This window comes from Meriones unguiculatus, chromosome 17, assembly GCF_030254825.1.
Source record: "Meriones unguiculatus strain TT.TT164.6M chromosome 17, Bangor_MerUng_6.1, whole genome shotgun sequence".
Taxonomy (NCBI): Eukaryota; Metazoa; Chordata; class Mammalia; order Rodentia; family Muridae; genus Meriones; species Meriones unguiculatus.
Genome location: NC_083364.1, coordinates 66,343,090 through 66,355,000, shown reverse-complemented (window position 1 = coordinate 66,355,000; position 11,911 = coordinate 66,343,090). Strand labels below are relative to the sequence as shown.

The 11,911-nt window shown below is 41.6% G+C and overlaps 1 long non-coding RNA gene across 2 annotated transcripts in view; it reads left to right on the top strand.

The window, feature by feature from the left end:
* Positions 1–11,534, top strand: part of LOC132648740 (uncharacterized) — a 13,163-nt gene extending 1,629 nt beyond the window's left edge. The window contains exon 3 of one of the 2 annotated variants that reach the window (XR_009587129.1): positions 11,044–11,534. This is a non-coding gene — a long non-coding RNA (uncharacterized LOC132648740). Of the gene's footprint in view, positions 1–1,309; positions 2,105–11,043 lie in introns of those variants that run through there. The other variant, XR_009587128.1, reaches the window with a different exon arrangement.
* The last annotated feature ends 377 nt before the right edge of the window (positions 11,535–11,911 follow it).

Sequence of the window (11,911 nt, the reverse complement as noted above, 5' to 3'; positions counted from 1 at the left end):
CAGACTCACTTGGCTTTAGAACTTGGAGTTGCGTTGCTAATAAATTATAAAACACAAGGAGACTTTGTAGGTTAATCACACGACTCATAGTTTCTATTTATGCATAAATAGGTATTTGTTTATATTCTACGGTGAATTCAGTGGAAATTTTTTCCTTAATTGTTTTTAATTAAAGTATTTAATATAAATGATGCATTTCATCATATAATTATTTGGTATAGAATTTGGAGAGATCTGACTGGTTTGATTATTAAGCTTCCCTAAAAAATAAAGCAGAAATTGCTGCTTGACAATAGGAGTCATGATTTCAGTCAAGGTTCTCCAGAAAAACAGAACTGCTGGGCGATTTCTTATGAGACATTGTCCTTGTATAGAGGACTCCCCCTGGCCTGCCACTAGCATGCTGGAGATGTAGGAGAGCAAGCGCTGTAATTCAGCCTGAGGGCAGAATAAGTTGCGCTCTCTCAGCTTTAACAGTGAGGTGGACAAGAGGAGTCTCCTCCCTCCCGCTGTCGTTCATTCTGTTCAGGCCCTCGGAAGTTCCACGGGAGCCCACCCCTTCTCAGGAAGGCCATCCGTCAGCTGAGGTCCACTGACTTAGTTTCTAATACCATCCAGGAACACTAGGACAAAAAGACGCAGAAACTGTCTTAGTGAGCAAGCAGGGTAGAATTTTTCAGTGTCAGGGGAAACTGGTGTACAGCACCAGTCTAGCAGAAATGTAAGCCCCAGGTTCAGTGAGAGATACTTTCTCAAATGCTAGGATGGAAAATGGTAAAAACATAATGTTGAGTTTAGGTCTCCACATGGAAGAGCACACGTGGGCATAAATGTGCACACGCATATCACTGAATGTGCACATGAACAGACATGTAGAAAACATCTTTATGAAACCCATCACTGTGTATAATAAATATGTACCCACAATGTGTTATTAAAAAATAATAATGGCACAGTATAAATAGAGTCTTGATATAGAGCCGAGAGCTCTCGTATGTGAGGTGTTCTTAGTCATTTTGGACAAAAGATGATGGCATAGCACCCATGGCTGGAACTAGCATGAGAAGTGGGGAAGGGAATTTAGGCCAGAAAAATGGTATTGAGGTAAGAGTGAGAAGAATCAGAGTATGACTGAGCGCAGAATAGAGGGACAAATGTGTAGTAAGCAGTTAAGCAGTTCCAAGGTTTTAAAAAAGATGGCGAATAACTTACGGCATTAATAAAGATCACTATCATTATACAATGCTGTTGTCAAGAAAGAAAAGGATGTATTGCTGAAGCCACAATGAATTTCATCTGCCTTCTATAGAGATACCAAGGAGTCTCCTGAGATTCATGATCTTCCCACTGATGATGTCTAAAACTGTGCAGTTAATGACTCCATCCAAAACAAACAACAACAGAAAACCAAGTATAGAAAATATTTGTGGGCAACAAATTTTCTGGAGGGACTGTTTTGGGGATGCTGAAAGAGCGCTGCACAGCAAGGTCTGAGAAAGGTACTGAGTAAGTGGCCACCTACTCACTCTGAAGCAACATGAGGCCTTAGAACTGGCTTTGACGATTCATGGACCACCGTGGCTACTGAAAAATGTTTTAATAGAATGTCTGAGCACTCAGTACTTTAGTTATACCCACAAGGATGTATAGTTATAACTTAGTTCTTAACAAATGCATGTTCAAACACTATTTTAATTAATTGTGACATTTTGTTACAGTCTGCTGATAGTTTAAGCTTCCCCTTCCATTTATCATTCTTCGAGGGACTTTCCACCTCTTGGTATTTGCCAAACAATCATTTCTAGGAACAGTTACAGAAGAAATGAAGTGCAGTGAAACAGTTTAGCTTTGTGTGTTCTTCATTTTCAGAGGCATCTTCACAATCCCCAAGATTTCCAAAGTGACTTGCTCCAGCGAGTTTAGTGATAAAAATGACTGTTATGTTTACCGATAGCTGCTTCCTTGAATTTATGGAATTATTTTACATCTTTAAAACTAGAGTAGTTAAGCACATGGCACAGTCTGTCCCTCAGATAACTGGGTGTTTGGGGCACTGAAGTTGTTGTATTTTTTTTTCCTTTAATAAAATTTTGTTTTTGTTTCATAAGGCACTGAAGTTCTTTATCAAGCTTGTTTGTATGGTGCCATTTATTTCTCTCAGAACCCAATTGCTGTCCCTTTAAAGTTGTTCTGTAAAAAAGTAAGTGCATTTTAAGTGTGTAGGAACTGGTTGAACATTTTTATTTTTTTGCCTTTTTTTCCCCCCACATACAGAATAATAAAAAACCCATTTTCCCTTCCCACTCATGTCACTGTGTAGCTCAGGCTGGACTAGAATTCCAGATAGTTTTGCCTCTGCCTTCTAAATGTATGGATTATATGCTGCCATACTGGGAAGAGCAATGAATTGGCTTTCCGATTTCTTATTTCCTGTTTGAGGATCCGTTCAAGAGCATCTTTTTATTACTGCCCTATAAGGTATACTACCACCTATCAAGGATATAATAGTACCATCTTATAAGATACGTTCTCACTCACGGGGCCGCATCAGCTCCCACAGTCTCAAATCTGCACGAGGCTCTAGAGAAAAGTATTCTACATCGTTTGACCCCTGCAGCATGAGAAAGCCAGAAACATTAAACAGACTGTGAACTCATGACAGGCTAACACATAGCGTAAGACGTGGTGCAATAGAATAACAAATGTAAATAGATGACACTGATTACTTTCCTGTTCCGACCGTTCTGCACACTGTGGGATTGCCAGAGCAGACGTGAAACTCCATTAGAAAGTGACATGAAGAGTCATCGGGCGGCCACCCTGTCCTCCCCCCCCCCAAGCACCTTCACTGCGCCATCTGCAGAGCGTAGCATAGAAAGTTGTCACTCCTTCCGTTTAAGCATAACTGGATTGTTTCAAATTAGAGAAGGTCATATAAACTTCTGAGGAGGAGGGTTATAATTATTAGACGAAATTACAGTTCGAATTGGAGAAGAGATAGTATAGTTCCCTTTCTTGTTCATAATTACTTAATTTTTTTTATGGCATTTTGGATATGTATAAAAGAAAGAGAAGAAAACAACAAACTGTGAAAACGATGTGATGATTAAAGGGTCATAATAAAATTTAGAGTTTTCACGAGATTATCCAATTTAATTCCCTTCTGAATTAAGCAAACTCTTCTGAGCATTGCCTACACCTGAAAGCTTGTGTAAACACGAGAGCCGGAGCTATTCTGAATATGGCCACACGGTGGCGGTGTTGTGACACAAATTCCGCTTACCCCGAGGAAGGCCTCTTAGAGTTCACGTGTTGAACTCGGATTTTCTGGGCCTGTACTCATTTTCTTTTCCATTTTATAATATCTTATCATAAACCAGTGTTTCCATTTCCTGGTATAAGTTCAGCACACTTTCTTTTGGAAGGGGTCATTAGCTTTTTAATGCATAGGTTACCTCGAAATGTTGAACGTGGCTACGCTTTTAGCTGATTTTCCACGTAGCAACCAGGAACCCAAGTAATGCTAAATAAGCAAATTTCAGTACCCAGCGCTCCTCGAAGAGCCATGCAGCATTTAAAATAAGGACACACACCAGCGTTGTGCCCAAGAGTTGCTGAAGAGTGAAACGATAGTCCTTGTAAACAGTACTGATGAGTTCGTGATGAGTACTGATGAGTTCATGTGCATTTCCACATCCAGGAGGGGCCTCGTACTCTGCTCGAGGCCCCGCGCCTGGATGTACAGAGACAAAGAGACTTGGTGCTTGCCTATTTGGACAAGGTGGTATTAAACCTACGTTATTAGGGGCTGGTCGATGGCTCAGTGGTTAAGAGCGCGGGCTGCTCTTGCAGAAGAGCTGGGTTTGGTTTCTAGAACACACATGGTGGCCCAGAGCATCGATAGCGGCAATTCAAGGGGATCTGATGCCATGCTCTGGCCCTGTAGGCACTGCACACATGCAGTGCATGTACATACATGCAGGGACACCACCTTTGCACACAGAAACTTAAACATATACGTGACGGTATGGAAGAGTCTAAGCTGAAAGGGGAAACAGAAGGAGGAGGGGGGATAGAAAGAGAGGCAGGTGAAGAGCTTCCCACACAGAGGAGGAAGTAGCGCAGCAGAAAGAGCTGACTGGGAAGGGAAGGTGGGAACTTTCGCCAAGGACCGGAAGCAGTGTTAGCAACCTCTGCGCTCAGCAAATGATGAACAGATAATGAACTCATGGTACCCAGGCATGGTGATGTTTCGCTCTCCTGTAAGGAAAAACGGAATTATGGAACTTTCAGACAAATGGATGGAACTGGACAACTTTATATTGAGCTAGGTAAGATGAATATGTGTTCTCACACATATATAAATCCTAACATTGACTGTTTAGATTTACGTGTTTAACTTGGAGAACAGACAGAAGTCAGGAAGCTAGAAATAGGCCATTGGTTGAAGAAAGATCTTAAGAGAAGGAGATAGTAGAATATGGGTGGTATGAAGGGGACAGGAAGAAATGGGGGAGGAGAGATATAAAAACGGGGAGAAGGAAGGGAGATTAAGTTATACTTAGCTTAATTTAGCCAGGTTAAGAGCGCTGGCTGCTCTTCCTGAGGCCCAGAGTTCAATTCCCAGCAACCACATGGTGGCTCCCAACCATCTGTAATGAGATCTGGCAGCCTCTTCTGGGGTGCAGGCATACATGTAGACAGAACATTGTATACATAATAAATACATATTTTTTAAAGAAGAAAACTATATGTGCATCTGTTTTGTAAGCTTTATAAGTAAATGCATGGATTGCTATATAAAAGTATTGCTATATAAAAGTTTAATGGAGTTACCCTATCAAGGAGAAGACGCTTTTCCCCAAAGTTGTAGGTTGCCAGATTAGCTGTAGTCCCATTGCCACGTACAGGAAAACTCTTAGAGAGTTGTTGATCAGTGGAGCGTCCCAGAGACCCTCCAAACAATGTAAAATATTGCTCTTGCTCTGGGCTGCCTGTAAGAGTTTGAACTTACAGTTTTAAGAGTAAAACTCTAGTTGCTAAAGACACTACATACTTTGGTCACAGGACACACATGTATTGACAAGGAAGCTTCCTGCTGATTAGTTATTACAGCATCAAAAGATATTGTGCAGGCTGCTGAGAGAAAACATGGTCAGCAGTCTTTTGCAACTGGGAACCCTGTGAGCTACAAAGATGTGAGATATGCCCATGACTGCAATAGAGGCACACACGTTCTGGGGTGACCAACTGCTTTCTGATTGGACTTAAAGTCTATTCTTCAAGCAGGAACACACGCCTGGTATTATAAGTCTGGCCAACAACCCATGGTTAGGTAGCTCGTAGGTCCTGGGGGAAGCTACTACTTTGATTTTGCTAAGCAGATGTCTTATCAAATTACCTTCTGATCTTAGTCTATCAGACCTCATCAGGTGTGGCTGCATTGTCATCTTCTGTGGCCTGGTAAGGCTGCTTCCCCCTCAGGGGGAGGTGATCAAAGAGCAGGCCAATCAGTCCACGTCAGAGGCAGTCCCTCTTTCCATTACTATGTAACCCACTTGGACACTAAACTGCCATGGACTACATCTGTGCAGGGGTTCTAGGTTATCTGATAGACTAAGATCAGAAGGAAGGGGAGGAGGACCTCCCCTATTAGTGGACTTGGGGAGGGGCATGCATGAAGAAGGGGGAGGAAGGGTGGGAGGGGAGGAGGGAGGGGCTTATGGGGGGATACAAAGTGAATAAAGTGTAATTAATAAAATAAAATAAAATAAAATAAAATAAAATAAAATAAAAAACCTACCTTCTAAATTTGTATCTCTGCTACCCATAGATTAGTGTAGCTTTCAGATCCTATCACAGACGTTTCTTTGTGCTGATCCACAAATGCATTTTCTGGCTGTGAAAAAGTGTGTTCTTAATTATTATTTGAAACCAGAAAAACATGGCTAACAGGATATGTAGATATCACTTCCTCAACTGCCTTTAAAAGTAAGGCAAGCTGACCTGGGAAAGGTGATCTTCCTCAGCCTTCTAGCTGATTAAGGATTGTGGCCCTTTTGCATAATAAAGCTGGCAGCCAGAGCTGGGGCAGGATGAAGGACGGGACTTCAATGCAGACAGAAAGGAGACAAAAGACTGAAGGGAGACAGAATGGAGCAGGGAGGTAGGCCATGAAAACCACATGGAGACAGAGTGCAGGAGAAGCTGGGTTAAGTTAGAGGCTAGCTGAGAGACTGCCCCAGCAAAAGGCCAACAGCCTTAAACGATATAGATGTATCCATGCCTTAATTAAACCTCAAGCGGGATCTGAGAAAGACCCACAATAATTGTTCTCTCAGAGGACCTGAGTTGGGTTCCCAGCACCAACACTGGATGTCAGATGACTACCTGTAACTCCAACTCCAGAGGGAGCTGAAGCCGTCTTCCAGCTTCGTGGGCAGCGGCACATGCCCCAACACGCACATAAACACATATAAAAAACAAAGACTTTAGATAAATTAATGAATTGGTGTTTGTTTAAAAGATAAATAAGTCACTATACATCATGGCCTGTAAAGTGACTGTTTCATGATGCTGTGGCTGGAGCTGACCCCTTCCCCCCCTCCAACTTCTTGAATTGTTTCCTCCTTTCTTTCCTTTGTTAAGCAGCTTGAATTTATCGCTTTTATAAAATTTGGAAGATGTCTGCTGTTATTTCTACAATTATTTTCATTTCACACTTCCCCTTCACCTTTTGTTTTCTCTATAACATAACCAGTAACACATACTTTAGGTGCTTGATATTGTCACACAGGACACTGAGACTATAGTTTTTTTCTTTTTTTCTCTGCTTTCTTTCTTTCTTTCTTTCTTTCTTTCTTTCTTTCTTTCTTTCTTTCTTTCTTTCAGCATTATTTCCTCTGTGATTTATTTTGAGTGGTTTTTAATGCAGTATTTTCCAGTATTACTTTTCACTTTTCCTTATCAAGACTTTAATCTACTTCACCCACTGAATTTTAGTTTATAGATAATGTACTTTACGTTTTCAAAGACCTTACTTATGCTTTTACATATTTCATCTCCTCATTGCATTTATATTTTATTTTGCTATTCTAAATCTACTTAAATTTTTATAGCTCTTTTATAGTCTTTATCTAATAACCCATCTTTGTCATTCAATGCTCTATTCATACTGGTTGATTGATTTGGGGGTTAAAATTCAGATATTTATTTAACAAATTCTGTACTTTTTTTCAGGCAGGCAATTGATACTAGGAAATAATTGTGATTTTTTTTTTTAAAAAAAACATTGCTTTAAAGCTATTGCTGTTGGGTATATGCAGACATTCTCCAGGGCTACTGTAACCCCAGTCAAAAGGAGACTGTCATCTGTGAACTCTAGAGACTGCTCAGTGAGTTAGTTTACTTGGCATACCGCAGTCAAATCCTACAGATGGAGTGCATTAAACAATGGGATTCCTTTTCTGCATCTCTGGAGCCTGAAATCTTGAGATCTCGGAGCCGACAGGGCTGTCTCCGAGGAATCTTAGGTCCCAGACTCTCAGGGTCTCCTCACTTGACCTTCTATCTGTGCTTGCTCAAAGAGAGGAGAGGAAAGAGGAATGGGGAATGGAAATATCTTTACCTGTCTTTATATAGAGGGGCTGATTTTCTCTGATGCTTCTTGTTCTTCTTTAAAAAAGTATTTCTGTCAACGTGATGTGCCACGTTTGGTTGATACCCATAGGAGACCTGCCCTTTTCTGAAGGGAAACTGAGGAGGAGTGGATGAGGGATGAGAAGAGGAGAGGAGGGAGGGAAGGGACTGGAAGGAAAGGAGAGGAAACTGTAGTCAGGATGTAAAAAAAATTAAACGATGGAAAACAAGTGGAAAACAAAGAACAAACAATTTCTATGTGCACACATGCCTGGGCTACCGCATGTGATGGTCAAAGAACAATTAGCGGGACTCAGTTTTCTCTTTCCACCACAGCAACTGGGATGGAACATGGCTACCAGGCTTAGCAGAGAAAGGGCTTCAGCTGCTACGCCATCTCACTGGCCTTTCCTTTTCTTAAAAATAAATTCTCCAAGGCTGGCTGCATCATCTTCCTCTGTGGCCTGGCAAGGCTCCCAGGGGGAGGTGATCAAAGAACTGGCCACTGAGTTCATGTCAGAGACAGTCCCTATACCCCTTACTAGGGAACCCATTTGGAAACTGATGCCTTCATGAGACCTGGTAAGCTAGGGTCAGATAGAGGGGAGGAGGTCCTTTCTGTCAGGGGACTAGGGAAAGGGAATAGCGGGAGAAGAGGGAGGGTGGGTGAGACTGAGAGGAGATGAGGGAGGGGGCTGAAGAGGGGATACAAAGTGAATAAATTGTAATAAACAAATAAATAAATTAATTAAATTAAAAAAGAAAAAAATTCTTTTTGTTGGATTATGGATCATAAGAAGCAATAGGACATTTCCTTCCTTAAAATCTTTTGAAGGTTTCATATTCATTTTGACCTTAAATTTCATGTTCTAAAGCTTGTTTTCTAGTCTCTTTAGGGCACCTGTAGTTTTGTCTAGTTTCTTTTATCCAGTCTTACCTTTTGAATGGAGTCTGCTATTGTCTTATCAATGTCACAAGATTGCTGTGAGAATCAACTGATAAGGGAATTGAGGCAAAGTTCTTTATTAATGTTCATGTTCTCCTTCTCCAACACTCAGGCCTCAGCTTAAAAACTTCCACTGTGATGTCTCCAGCCATCATAGCTTCCGAGTGATATATTCTTATACAGTCTTTCAAATATGCATGCATTCATTCATTGTGTGTGTGTTTGTGTGTGTGTGTATTTGTGTTTCTCCAAGGGATCAAACCAGGTCACCAGCACCGTGGCTGCAAGTGCCTTTACCAATGAGACGTCTTGCCCAGTCAGTATTTAAACGTCCTTTCCAGAGATCCTGAAACTGATTCACAGGCTAAGTTCCACCGGCTGTTAATTGCTGTAAATACCACTTCATTGGATGCATGGGTGCTCATTCACAGGCTGTTCTTGTGATTTAGCAGTCCAGGGCTGAATATGGCACAGAGGCCATATGTTTTGCTTCTTGTCATTTGAGACATAGTTTTTCACTCCATGGCCCAGGCTCTCATGGACCTCTCTAGGTAGCCCAGGTTGAGCTTACATCACTGGCAGGCCTCCAGCCTCAGCCTCCTGGGTATTGGGATTACAGGCTTTAGCTACCATTCAGAGACTATACAGTTGCAAAGCCTTAAATGTCTGCTGCTTTATTCCTCACAGGATAATTCACCTAATTGACACAGATTGCAATTTTTCTTTCTTTCTTTTCTTTTTTTTATTGGAGAGTATAGACCAATCAGGAATTATTATTATTGTTATTTGGGCTTGGGATAGGGTTTCTCTGTGTAGCCTTGGCTGTCCAGGACTCTCTTCATAGACCAGGCTGGCTTCAAACTCACAGAATTCCACCTGCCCCTGCCTCCCAAGTGCTGGGATTAAAGATATGCCCCACCACTTCTGGCCCCTTAGGAATCATTATTTAAAAAAAAAAAACACAAAACATTTATTGAAATTTTGAATTCTTCATTCTATAATTCTTAGTTTTTCACTCTCAGCTCTGTTGCTATTTATGGCTGAGTGATTCTTTGTTATGTGCGTGTTTAGGAGGTTGGGTTCTGGACAATGTATGATGTTAATCAGTTTTCTTAGGTTTTGGCTTGCTGGAGGCCAGTAGTGTCCACTTTTCACTTGTGCTAATCAAGAATGTTCCAGACAATTTCAGATGTCCTTCGGAAAATGAAATTATCCCCAGGTGAGAAACACCCTCACAGTTCATCTTTAAGCTTACCAAGCATGAAAAGGAAGAAAAGTTCTGTGCTAAACAACTGAATTCACCACTTGTCGTCACACGCTTGTCCTGACGCTGGTGAAAAACAGTGACCAGAAGCAACCTGAGGAGGAAAGGCTTTATTTCAATGCACAACTCCCAGGACATGACCCGTCACGGAGGGAAGTGAGGGCAGGAACTCAAGAGACAAACCTGGAGGCAGGAGCTGAAGCAAAGGCCTCAGTAGGACACTGATTTTTAACTTGCTCAACTCTCTTTCTTTTATAGTCCAGGCCCACCTGCCTAGGGGTGGTATGGTCCACAGTGAAGTAGGACCTCTCTGATTAATAGGCAATGAACAAAAATGCCTCACAGAGATGCTCACAGGTTAGTCAGGTGGGGACAATTCTTCAGTTGAGGTTCTTGTTTGTGTCAAGTTGACAAGGACTAACCAGTGCGTTAAAATTCCATCATAATGTCACTTGTGGCTTTTTTTTTTTTTGGGGGGGAGTGATAATCACACAGGTACGTGTGTGGGAAGGACATGCAAGTTTAAAAGGCTGTACAGGTAGCAAACATGCTGAGAAAAAGTGTTGGATCTACCTCACAGTTCAGTGTAAGGGGCTTTGTTAAAGTAGATTGCTAAGGTCCACCCCTGAGACTGTGAGTCGTCAGGCTGGCTGGGGCTTACCACCATGTATTTCTGAGGCTTCCGCCATGAGGCTGCCATTGCTTCTGGACTCCTTGAGAGTCCTTTATGATCTGTTGCTTTGGCAAGAAGAATTTTAAAGCAAAAGGTTGTGGTAATAAAGTGATAAATTTGTTATGACCACATGGCTTTACTCAAAGAAGTGTGGGCACCATGATTAAAACACAAGCTAAATGAAACAAAATGTCTTCATCCATGCCTCACCCAGCCCTCACGTCATTTCCCATCGCTGAGCTCACATTCATGAGAAAGGAAGTCATCTTAACTATTATATATATATATTAGTTATATATAATATATAATAGTTTTATATATATATATGACTTTAATTGTAGAGGAATTATAGTTAATCAACTTTCTATACCATCGACCATCTTCACTGCGCCATTTGCACGTGTGAACATGTGTGTAGTCCCGAGTGAGCGTGGTTGCTCCTGTTCAGTGGTGGCCAGAGGGTACTTTCAGATCTTATCCTTACAGTTTGGTTGAGACAGGTTTCTCTTTTGTTGTTTGCAGATTCTCATGCTGGCCTAGCTGCCCTTTGCGATTTCTAGTGTTTGCGGGTCTCTGCCTTCTCTCTCACCATGGGCGCACTGGGATTTCAGACGTAAGCTGCTTCATCTGCCTCTGGATAGGGTCTGGGGATTCCAAGTCCAGGCCTCACATTTGTGGCGAAGTGCTTTACCCGCTGAGCCGTTGTCCCCGGACTCTGTCTTTATCTTTATATTTCAAAGGAAAATCTATGCTGAAGGGACCCTTTTCTGACTAAAAATCCTCTTATCAAATAAGGTAAAAGTCACATGCGGACCCTTTGCTCTGGTATGGAGCATAACAGCCATTCTGTTCTTCCTGAGGATTGTCTCTAAGAAGTGTGGCGTCCCTATGTGCTGGTTGCATAGATTGTGTCTTGCGTCTTTTAAACCTCTTTTTGGATACACACATCCTAGATTTCACTGGCTCAGGCTTTTGAAATTCTAATAATTTGAGGCAGAATTTATGAATATATCCAGCACGATATCTGTCAGACTCAGTTTAGAGCAGTCTGCTTTATTTTTTGCCCATTTCTGAAAAATAGGCATGACTTTCATTGGAACGTTTACTCAAAAGCATTTGCTAGTGAAATGCTTTGGTCACTTAAAGAGGTCATTTCTCATGATGGATAAGTTACACAGTACTCTTTAGTCGGGTTTCCTGCTCCAAGGATGTGTGATGCCCTTTCCACTCCCGTTATTAAGGGTGTGGATCTTGCTTAGCATGACATTTGTGGGATCCTTGCTGTGTGGTATTTGTAGACATCTAACCGGATGAATACCATGCAATGAGTTCAAAGCACATGCGTTGACGGTACTGTGGACATCCTTCCGAAGAAAATACAAAAAAAAAA